The sequence below is a fragment of the Puma concolor genome, chromosome A3, assembly GCF_028749965.1.
Source record: "Puma concolor isolate L17-30 chromosome A3, mPumCon1.1.hap2, whole genome shotgun sequence".
NCBI lineage: Eukaryota > Metazoa > Chordata > Mammalia > Carnivora > Felidae > Puma > Puma concolor.
Genome location: NC_141669.1, coordinates 21,950,597 through 21,962,772, shown reverse-complemented (window position 1 = coordinate 21,962,772; position 12,176 = coordinate 21,950,597). Strand labels below are relative to the sequence as shown.

The following is a 12,176-nucleotide window of genomic DNA, read 5'->3' as shown; positions in this document are numbered from 1 at the left end:
TTTCTTTCTTTCTTTCTTTCTTTCTTTCTTTCTTTCTTTCTTCTTTCTTTCTTTCTTGTAAGACACAGAGAGACAGAGCATGAGTGGGCAAGGGGCAGAGGGAGGAGACACAGAATCGGAAACAGGCTTCAGGCTCTGAGCTGTCAGCATAGAGCCTGATGTGGGGCTCAAACTCACGAACCGTGAGATCATGACCTGAGCCGAAGTTGGACGCTTAACCAATTGAGCCACCCAGGCGCCCCTCTTTGTGGTTTTTTTTAAACATTTATTTACTTATTTTGAGAGAGAGAGAGAGAGAGAGAGCAGAGGAGGGGCAGAGAGAGAGAGGGGGAGAGAGAATCCCAAGCAGACTCTGCGCTGTCAGCTGGGGAGTCCAACACGGGGCTCCATCCCACAGACTGCGAGATCATGACCTGAGCCGAGATCAAGAGTCGGACGCTTAACCGACTGAGCCACCCAGGTGCCTCTGTTTTATAATCTTAAGAGTTTATTATGAACTAATTTCACAGGCCAAAAGGAAGTAAAAGGACCAGCCTTTCAGGAAATAGCGAGGGAACTTATAGGGGCCATGATGAGTCTAGGGTCTTGGTGGGTGTATTCCCAGGGGAGGGGCCCTTGCTTTGCAGGGGAGGGGGCCCACATCCCCAGAGGGCTATGCCCACTGAAGTTCCTCGTCCAGGGGCGATCCCCACTGGGGGAACCATGGGAGGTGTCATGCCAGGTGGTGGGCCCATCATGCCCGGAGGGGGTGCCCCTTGGCCCATAGGTGGGGGAAGACCCCCACGGCCAGGCAGACACTGGTTTGGGTCCCCTGTAGTGCTGGCTGTATCAGCAGCTGCAGTGGCTGTCACCGTGCCTCTTCCTTGCGGGGTCACCACCTGTTGGGTGCCCCACCAGCCCCTCTGACTGGTCCAGCAAGTCCTGTAGGAACCTGGGGCCCTGGAACACCAGTTGGATTCCTCTGACAGCAGCTCTGCCTGGACCCCCGGCAGCTCAGCAAGTGGCACTTGGGCAATGCCAGTATCTTTGGGAGGAAGTCCCTCTACTATCGTCTGAGACCAGGCTTTCCCCTGCAAAGCAGTATCTCTTCTCTTTCTGCTTACGTTGAGTTCTTTGGCTTGATCTTCCTGAACTCATCACAGTCACAGAGGATTGAATTCGAATGCTTGTTGAGTCTTGAAGGTGTGAACGAAGATACGGCCATCTTGCAGGAGACACCTCATCCTGCAGTCAATGTGCTGCAGCATCTTGCTGTTCTTGCCCACAGGCATCATAGTGACGGTTCCGATGGATCCGATTCCCGCTGGATTCCCATCGGCACAGGCCTAGACACCTCCCGGTAACCCATTTCCCGCTGCCACTACCGGAAGTCCAATCCTATGTTTTTAAGCCCCTTCTTCTGACTTGCTGCAGGATGCCCCACAGTGCGCACCCATCACATTTTGATCACCCAGAGACCCCGGGATGGACATCCAGATTGCTGCCAACTCATCATCACCCCAAAAATGCCATCATGATACCATTGCATGTGTCCTTGTGGATCTATGCAAGATTGACAAAACAAAACAACATAGGTCTGGGACCAGAATGCTGGGTTAATCGACTAAGTGTTGCCAGAGTGCCATCATCCGGAACAGTTGCCGAGTCAGCACTACCCAGGACCCTAGAGCCCCACGGGCTCACCACCACCCGATATTAACCAGATTCCCAGTTTTATGGTGGGAGAGCTATAAAGGGCTGCTTTAATTTGCCTTTATCTGATAACTGACAAGTTCAAGCATCCTGTGTGTGGTGCTTGGTAGAGATTGCACTTTATTTTTCTCCATATAGGGAGCCGGTTTTATTTTCTCCTTATAGGGAGACTGTTATCCCAACATCATCTGCTGAACAGTCCATTCTCTCTTCCTGTTCAGTTGTAGCTCCCACTTTATTATATGATAAGTTCCCATATTCGTATAAAAGCCAATTTCTGAGTTCTCTATTCTGTCCTGCTGATCTTTTTGTCTGTTTGAGCTAACAGCACACTGCTTTTATTGTTCTGACTTGATAGCATGTCTTACTACTTGGAATGATAAAACTCTCCTCTTTACTCTTATTTTGGAAGGTTGATTTAGTTATTTCTGGACCCTTATTTTTCCATATAGATTTTAGAGAAAACTCATTGGGTTCCTATAAAATTCAACTGAAATTCTGATTGAGATTTTGTTGAGTAAATGAGCTAACTGGGGGAATATTGCCATCTTTATACTTTTGAGTCAATCCTTCCCAAAACATGAAATGTCTCTCATTTTATTTTATTTTTTAATGTTTCTTTTTCGAGACAGAGAGAGACGGAGCCTGAGTGGGGGAGGGGCAGAGAGAGGGAGACACAGAATCCGAAGCAGGCTCCAGGCTCTGAGCTGTCAGCACAGAGCCTGACGCGGGGCTCGAACTCACAGACCGCGAGATCATGACCTGAGCCAAAGTCGGACACTCAACCAACTGAGCCACCCAGGCACCCCTCTCATTTTGTTTTAAACATCTATATCCTTTATTAATTGCATAGTTTACTCCATGAAGGTCTGTGTATTCTTGCTTCAGTGAAATAGCTCACAGTTTTGTTGAACTAATTAGTTCACAGTTTTTGTTGCTCTTGCAAATGCTTTTATTTTATTCTGTTTTCTAGTTGATGATGGCTGCTGTACAGAAATGCTCATTAATGTTTGTCTTGAATCCAGCAACCCTGCTGAGCTTTCTTATTAGTCTTAAAACTCTGTTGCTTCCATTGGCTTTTCTGAGTAGATACAAAATGACAGTTTTATTTCTTCCTCTCAATCTTTACACTTGTTTCTTTTTCTTTCCCTAGAGCATTGGCTTGTGCTTCCAACACTACATTAACAGGAAATAGTGGTAGCTGGCACTGTTTTCTTCCCCTAACCCTCCACTGAACGTATCTAGAATTTCTCCATTAAGCATACTATTTGCTGTAGGCTTTTGATATATAACTTTTAGCAAGTTGAGGACATATCCTTCTATTCCTTGTTTGCTAAGAGGTTTTTGGTAGTTTTTTTTTTATTATTATTCTAACTAGGTGTATAACTTATCAGATGCTTTTCCGCCATCAGCTGAGATACAATCATGATTTTTCTCCCTCAGTCTATGAATATGTTAAATTATTTTGTTGTATTTTCTTTTTATTATATGTTTATTTACTTTTGACAGATAGAGTACTAGTGGGGAGGGGCAGAGAGTGAGGGGGACAGAGAAGGCTCCATGCTGTCAGCACAAATCCCGACGTGGGGCTCAAACAAACCATGAGATCATGACCGTAGCCAAAGTCGTTGCTCAACCAACTGAGCCACCCAGGCACCCCAAATTATTTTGTTGTATTTTCTGATGACAAATCTTGCTTGAGTTCCTGTGGTAAGTCTCATCTGCTTGTGATTACTTTTTAAAAAATATACTTTCTGCTTCGTATAATTAATATGTTGTTTAGAATTTTTACAGCCATCTCATAAGTGAAATGAGATTCTAATTTTCTTTTAACTGTCATTATTTGGTTTTGGTATCAAGGTTACACTAACTTCATAAAATGAGCTGGGTAGCTCTCCCTTTTATTCTATTTTCTTTTTTTTTTTAATTTAAAAGTAAAAGTATTTTTTTTAAGTTTATTTATTTATTTTGAAAGACAGCATGAGTGGGGAGGAGAGGCAGAGAGAGAGAGAGGGAGAGAGAATCTTAAGCAGGCTGCATGCTCAGCACAGGGCCCAGTGCAAGGCTCGAATTCACCACCATGAGATCATGATCTGGGCTGAAACTAACAGTCGGATGTTTAGCTGCTCTTATCCTATTGTCTGAAACAACTTTTTAAAAAAAATTTTTTTTGTTTATTCATTTTTGAGAGACAGAGAGAGACAGAGCATGAGTGGGAAAGGGGCAGAGAGAGGGAGACACAGAATCCGAAGCAGGTTCCAGCCTCCGAGCTGTCAGCACAAAGCCCGACGTGGGGCTCGAACTTACGAACTGTGGGATCATGACCTGAGCCAAAGTCGGACGCTCAACTGACTGAGCCACCCAGGCGCCCCTGAAACAACTTTTTACATAATATAGAAATTAACTCTTTTTTGAAGTCTGGTAAAACTTACTTGTAAAACCACTAGGACTAGTTTTCTTTTGGTGAAGAGGGGAAGAAATTTTAACTTTCATTCAATTTCTTTGGCTTCTTATTGACTGATTGAAGTGCCTGTTCCTTTTCAATACTTAGTATTTTATATTTCTTTGAATTTAGCCATTTCATTAAGGAATTCTAACACTTTAATGAACAAAATGCTTTTAGAAACCTATCTCCAAGGAAATGAGAAAAAAAGAAACGTTCTATCCAGAAGAAATTTTCTTCAAAAAATCTAAGCATTCCTCAGCCCTGAGAACAGTGTAGAACTCTGAGAATGGCCAGTTTGCCCAAGAACAACACTTGGCCCACAAAATGGGCATGACCTTGGATCTCTGGTAAAACCCAAAGCTTCAGAGACTCTAACAGGCCAACAGTTCTGTGGCTGGACTGCAAGACTAAGACTGATGTGAAACATCTCCAAGATCTGCACAAAAGACCCACACCTTCTAAGAGGCATAAGAACCATTCCTAGGACATGAACCTTTTTGCTGTTGAAACTCAAGAACATAGGAAACTGTCATGGCACTCCTAAAGAGCAAGGTCATCTACGGGAAGTATAGCCCCCTTGCAGTCAGAGAGCGTTCTAATCTTGAGAGAACTGCCCAGAACCTCAGGACAGAAGAACATCATTTTGAAGGATAGAGCAAAAAGATGTTTTTTAGACCTAAAAGAACTGTCTTTTATCCTCCTATATTTATGTAGCTACTCTGAAGGTATCAGACACCAACCTTCCAGTGATGAGCTAAAAGTCAACAGGGGCTCCCATCCCAAGTTCCGGAGAACAGATTCAAAAAGCCCCCTCCCCCAAAATCTACCACCACCAGGGAGCTCATTGGGCAGTCCTGAGTTTCTTGCATTCTAACCATCTGTGAGATGAGGAGTAGCCCATGGAATGAATGGTGGGCATTTCTAGGCTTTCAGGTCAATATTCTTTCTCAGAAGACATGAAGTTGTTGCTAGGGCAGACTTCCAGAAGCTTCCATCTGAAATTTAATCAGGTCCATGCCAACGTCAGACTTTAGGAGAAGCTGTGGAAGCCCTTACTGTATGGTAAAGGGGTATGATCTCTTTCCCTCTGTAGGAACTTACCCATCAGGGAAGGAGGGAGGTCTGACTCCAAATTTTCTGAGCCTCAGCAGGACACAAAGTAGGAGGGAAGAAAAAAGCCACACTCGCAGCTATGTGGAAACAGATCTTCTTGTGCCAAGTGCCTTTTCAGAGTTAGGTGATCTGAACACCCTCAGGGAGCTCCTCCACCTGAAGACTCAGTCCTCAGAAGGACTGCAAGGTCATGGTCAGATGAACCTGGGAGTGTCAGTCTACCGCCTCAGCACTGCATCCATAGCAGGGATGCTGATGTAGAAAGGAAAACTTCCACAGCGAAAAACAGTGTCCACAAAGCCCCAAGTGGTGAACCAGGAGAGAGTGAGACTGAAATACAAGGAGTGGTGCCTCCCAGGCCAGAAGGAGCAGAGGTCATTTCTAGTACTCCATCATCTTACAGGTTCCCTGGCGGGCATCAGAGAAGGCAGACTGGAACTCAACAAGCTGGTCTTCAAGGCAGTAGGGTTCTGCGTTGTGAAACTCATCTCCAGGGCACAGTTCAGGTCCGTGCTGTTCTTGGCTATCTCTGGGGCATGGTTCTACCTAGACGCATGTGTGGGTGGCTCTGTGGAGTGCAAGTCTGTCATAGCCTTGTGCTTCATCTCCAGCAGCGAGGCCACGGATATAGCAAGGACAGCTTCTACCACACGGGTCCAAGTGGGCTTTAGGGGGAATACAGGCAGCAGATGGGTGAAGGCCCATCTTCCCTATCATGTATTCTCTTGAAGTTGGTCTGGGATATCTACTTCTTGGGTCAGACATAGGTATGGTCCCAGGAGCTAGTGTAACTCGTGGAAGTTGGGTCTCATGGCTTCTATGTTGGCGTCTAGTGCTGATGACAGGTTCTCCTCTTCCTGGATTTTGTTTCAGCACAGCACCATCAGCCCCCACTATCACCGGCTGAGGAAGAAGCCCAGGCACAGTCCCACTTGGGTGGAATTGGCTCTCACTGAGGTGTAGCGAGGAAGTGGATGCAGAGTAGGATCGTCTTCACCTCAGAACTTGAGCCCCATCTCTCAGGAGTTTTTATACTTGGAACAATGACCTCTTGGATACTGGTGGAAGTCCCTTTGAAAAAGAAGTGCTTGGCAAGCTCAGGATCCTTCTGCTTGGCTGTGGGTTCAGTGGGAGGGGACAGGAAGAGCAGCCTTATCCCTCCGCCTCTAGCTAGAACAGTCACTCATACTTCTCTTAATGCCTCAAGTATTTCTTATTTTTTAAAGAATTTTTTAAAAATATTTACTTATATTTGAGGGGCGCCTGGGTGGCGCAGTCGGTTAAGCGTCCGACTTCGGCCAGGTCATGATCTCGCGGTCTGTGAGTTCGAGCCCCGCGTCAGGCTCTGGGCTGATGGCTCGGAGCCTGGAGCCTGTTTCCGATTCTGTGTCTCCCTCTCTCTCTGCCCCTCCCCCGTTCATGCTCTGTCTCTCTCTGTCCCAAAAATAAATAAAAAACTTTAAAAAAAAAATTAAAAAAAAAATATTTACTTATATTTGAGAGAGAGAGTGTATGTAAAGTGGTGGGTGGGGCAGAAAGAGAGGGAGACAGAGAATCCCAAGTGCAAAACCCAATGAGGGCTCTCATGAACCATGAGATCATGACCTAAACTGAGATCAAGAGTTGGATACTTAACAACTGAGCCACCCAGGCGCCTCCTTCTTTTCTTTTCTTTTCTTTTTTTTTTCTTTTCTGTCTTTTCTTTTTTTTAAGTTTATTTATTTTCAGGAGAAAGAGAGAGTCTATGAGTAGGGGAGGGGCAGAGAAAGAAGGAGAGAGAATCCCAAGCAGGCTCCACTGTCAGCGTGCAGCCCAACTCAGGGCTCAAACAAATGAACTGTGAGATAATGACCTGAGCCAAAACCAAGAGTCAGATGCTTAATGGACTGAGCCACCCAGGTGTCCCTTCTTATTTTTAAATCTCCATTATGTGTCTAGATGCTTCCCCCACCCCTTTTCTTTGTCCTGTATTTCATTTGTACCCAACTCTATTTTTGTTCTTAGTGTTACCGGAAGTGTGCCTCACTTATCCATCTTTTCAAGGACCAGCCTTTATTCCTTAAAAAGTATTCTATATATTTAAAAAAATGTTTATTTATAATTTTTTTTAACGTTTATTTATTTTTGAGACAGAGAGAGACAGAGCATGAATGGGGGAGGGTCAGAGAGAGGGAGACACAGAATCCAAAACAGACTCCAGGCTCTGAGCTGTCAGCCCAGAGCCCGACGCGGGGCTCGAACTCACGGACCGCGAGATCATGACCTGAGCCGAAGTAGGACGTCCAACTGACTGAGCCACCCAGGCGCCCCAAAAAATGTTTATTTATAAAAAATTGTGACATAACATAAAATGTACCCTTTGAACAATTTTAAGTATACAGTTCAGTGGCGTTAAGTACATCACACTGTTGTGCAAACATGACTGCCATCCACTCACGCAACGTTTGTCATCTTGCAAAATTGAAATTCTATACTCATTAAACAATAACTCCCCATTCTCCCTAATCCCAGCCCTTGGCAACTGCCATTGAACTTTCTGTGTCTATGAATTTGACTCTTCTAAGTACCTCAGATGAGTGGAATCATATGATATTTGTCCTTTTGTGACTGGCTTATTTCACTTTGTGCATCCACAAGGTTCATCCATATTGCAAGCAGGTGTCAGAATCTCCTTCCTTTTTAAAGGCTGAATAATATTCCGTTGTATGTATATATAATTGTTGTTTATCTATTCATCTGTCAATGGACACTTGGGTTGTAGAAACCTTTTAGCTACTGTGAATAATGCTGCTATGCACATGGGTCTCCAAGTATCTCTTTGAGACCCTGCTTTCAATTCTTTGGGGCACATACCCAAGAGTGGAATTGCTGGATCGTGTGATAATTCTATTTTTAATTTTTCGAGGAACTACTGTACTGTTTTGCGTAGTACCTGTATCATTTTACATTCTCACCAGCAGTACACGAGTGTTCCGATCTCTCCACATATTCGCCAACACTTGTTATTTTCTGTTCTGTAATTGCCACCCTGATGAGTGTGACTATATTATTTTTAAGTCTCTGTGTCATTAATTTTTAGCCTGATCATTTTTACTTTCTTCCCTCTCATTTCTTCACTTTTGCCCTCGTGTTCATTTTTCCAACTCCTGAGGAGAAAGCTTGGTTGGCTTATCTTAAAATTTGTTGTGTTTTGCTAAATGATAAGAAGAACAATGGAACGAGATGACAGTCATCATAAACACATTTTTGCACCCGATAACACACCTCAAAAATATATCAAGCACAATGGACAGAAATGTAGGAACAGAGAAATTAATTATAGTTGATCTTAACACACCCCTTTCAGTAACTGATAGATTAAACAGAGATATATAAGCAGAGATACTGAATTATAGTTAATAAACTCAAGATATTAGATAAATCCAAAAGTAAAGGACAAACAGTGAAGATCCCTGGAGAGAGTAAAAATGGGAAGAGTGCCAAGGAGAACTTTTAAATTTTACCTGGATACTTCTGTATTGTTTGGCTTTTGTAGACTGAAATTTATTTGTGTATCATTTGTATACTTCAAAGAACAATAAGAGACAAAAGGCAAAAAAGCAATAGTGGTTCAACAGGCTGGCTCACATTTTTGCAGCACAATAGTCAACGCCTTGATGAAATCAAAATATGTAGGGAGGGGCACCTGGCTAGCCCAGTCAGAAGAGCCTGTGGCTGCCTATCTCTGGGACATGAGTTCAAGCCCCATGTTGGGTGCGGAGATTACTTAACTAAATAAACGTAAAAAATACATAGGGATTATTATCGTTCCCAGGTTATAAGACTCATTTACAAAGTAGGAAATAAAAACAACGTGGGAAAATATGTGCGGTAAGTACTCAAGGAGTATATGTGGGTACCTACAAACACTTAGGGATGAAGTATATTGCCTTGCTGAACTGCAAAAGCAACTCACAGTAGGTCAGAGCACTGGTGTGCAGGTTTCAATTCCCATCTAACAAGGCTCCTTAGTAGCCAGTTTGAAAGAATATGTCAGTCAACTTTGGAAGAGTAAGAAAAGAAGGGTCATGGAGGCAAATCCGATCATGCTCACTCCAGCACCGTTCAAAAAAGATAGAACTTTGCCCAACGTTATTTGAGTATTTCTTTTTTTTTTCAACGTTTTTTATTTATTTTTGGGACAGAGAGAGACAGAGCATGAACGGGGGAGGGGCAGAGAGAGAGGGAGACACAGAATCGGAAGCAGGCTCCAGGCTCCGAGCCATCAGCCCAGAGCCCGACGCGGGGCTCGAACTCATGAACCGCGAGATCGTGACCTGGCCGAAGTCGGACGCTTAACCGACTGCGCCACTCAGGCGCCCCCATTTGAGTATTTCTATTGATGTGAATGAAACTAACCCCCTTAGCTGGGTGCTAGTAGGCAATTAATTCATTACTTTTCTCAGCTTCCCTTGTTCAGAGACCAAGCATCAAACATCTTTCTGGCTCCCAGGCAGGTCTGTCTATATGATTTGAGGATACTGATGATGTTGAAAGCAATAAGTCAGTCCCTGCAACATATGATTTCCAATGGTAAGTCAATGATGCGGATTCGGATCATTTTGTCTTCCCAAATACCTAGACTATAGAGAGAGACTATAGAGTGAATTATTTCCCGTCTGCGTGAACTATTCTTTAAAAATTGGTATTCTGGGGGCGCCTGGGTGGCGCAGTCGGTTAAGCGTCCGACTTCAACCAGGTCACGATCTCGCGGTCCGTGAGTTCGAGCCCCGCATCGGGCTCTGGGCTGATGGCTCAGAGCCTGGAGCCTGTTTCCGATTCTGTGTCTCCCTCTCTCTCTGCCCCTCGCCCGTTCAAGCTCTGTCTCTCTCTGTCCCAAAAATAAAAATTGGTATTCTGGCGCTTACTTTAGGCTGTTGTGTTTTAGCTGGCAACGTCAAGAGCACATTTCTCATCCTGGAAAGTAAAAAGCCAGATATAATTGTTTTCCATGATGACACAGCATATATGCCACTTCCAGATGGCCGTATGTTCTCCACAATTTGTTTTGCTTGAATCAACTCTGGCCATTGTGATCATCAGTTTCCTTTCTCAGAGCTCACATACATTCTGTTTAATAATCCAGTTTAAAATTTTCCTCCGGGGCACCTGGGTGGCTCAGTCAGTTGAGCATCCTGCTTCGGCTTAGGTCATGATCTCGCTGTTTGTGGGTTCTCGCTCCGGGTCAGGCTCAGTGTTGACAGCTTGGAGCCTGCTTCAGACTCTGTGTCTCCCTCTCTTCTCTCTGCCCCTCCCCACCGCTTGTGCACACACTCTCTCTCTCTCTCTCAAAAATAAGTAAACGTTAGAAATTATAAAATAAAATTTTCCTAGCAAGCAACTAGAAACTGATTTGAGCTCCTAGAATTTGTCTTTTTCCCCCTTTTGAATAAATTATTTACCTATCTGCAGTTATCTGACACCTCTCTTATAATTATGATCTCTCCAAGAATAGTCAAGGTAGTTCTGTAAACAGCCCCTTCCTTCCGTATCATATGTGCAACTCAAACAGAAAAGAAAGGACAAGAAAAAAGTGCAAAGGTCAAATTCTCTTAAATAATTACCAATTTACTCATTCATCCATCCATCCTCTTAAGAAACATTTGCAAATTTCTGGAAGGATCATGCTATATAGCATTTGGAGGAAATAATACACAGTGTTCTTGCCCAGGGTTAGAAAACGGAGGGTGGGAGGTGTGCATGGTAGATGATATCTACAACAGGAAATAACTAGCAAACTAAAACAAGTCCGTTACAATATCGCATTTCCACCTTGGATGCCAAATGCTTGGAGAACTTCTGTTCACTCAGTCCATAAAGGTTTACTAAGCACAAACCAAGTAATTAGGGTAATTAGCACAAACTAGGGGAGAGATTCATTAGTGTAAATTGAAATTACTACAGACGTTTTTTGTTTGAACAGCCATCTCCAGAATGGGGTTCTCATACCCCGAGGGGAACATGAATATTCTCCAAGAAGACCCAAGTTCTAGTGTGACCAATTGTCCCGGTTTTTCCAGAGCTGTCTTGGTTTTAGCACTAAAAGTCCCATGTTCCAGGAAGCCTCTCGATCCCTGAAGGCTGGATCTCAACTCACATATTTCCTCCTCCGTAAAACTGACGTGTCTGAGATCTTGCCTGGTTTTCCTTTCCCACCACCCATAAGTGCCCTTCTGTCACTTTATACAAGCCACGACTCTTACTCATTCCTAAATTTATCATGACTTGCCCTGGACTAAAAAAAAAACCTCCAGGGGCGCCTGGGTGGCTCAGTCGGTTGGGCAGCCGACTTCGGCTCAGGTCATGATCTCGCGGTCCGTGAGTTCGAGCCCCGCGTCAGGCTCTGTGCTGAGCCTGGAGCCTGTTTCAGATTCTGTGTCTCCCTCTCTCTGACCCTCCCCCGTTCATGCTTTGTCTCTCTCTGTCTCAAAAATAAATAAACGTTTTAAAAAAAAAATTAAAAAAAACAAACAAACTCCAGGGCACCTGAAAAAAAGACTATCAGAAATATTGATATGGGCAAAGCCTCCTTTAATACAGGTATCATAGCCCCTTGGAAGGGCATCTAATCTTTCAGTTGTAGATTGTGATGGTTAATTTTATGTGTTAACTTGATTGAGCCATGGGGTGCCCATATATTTAGTTAAACATTAACGTGGGTGTGTCCGTGAGGGTGTTTCTGGCTGAGATTAATGTCTGAATCGGTAGACTGAGTGAAGCAGCTTGCCTCCCTGATGTGGGTGAGCCTCGTCGGATCATTGAAGGCCTGAGTAGAACAAAAGAGGCAGAATAAGGGAGAATTCACTCTCTCTGCCTGACTGTCTTCAAGCTGGGACATCAGTTTTCTCTTCCCTTTGGGCTCAGATTTGAACCGGAGCTTACACCA

At 44.0% G+C, this 12,176-nt stretch overlaps 1 pseudogene; it reads right to left on the bottom strand.

Moving 5' to 3' along the window:
• Positions 1 to 577: 577 nt before the first annotated feature.
• LOC112864293 (small nuclear ribonucleoprotein-associated protein B' pseudogene) lies at positions 578 to 1,531 on the bottom strand (annotated as a pseudogene).
• Positions 1,532 to 12,176: the final 10,645 nt, after the last annotated feature.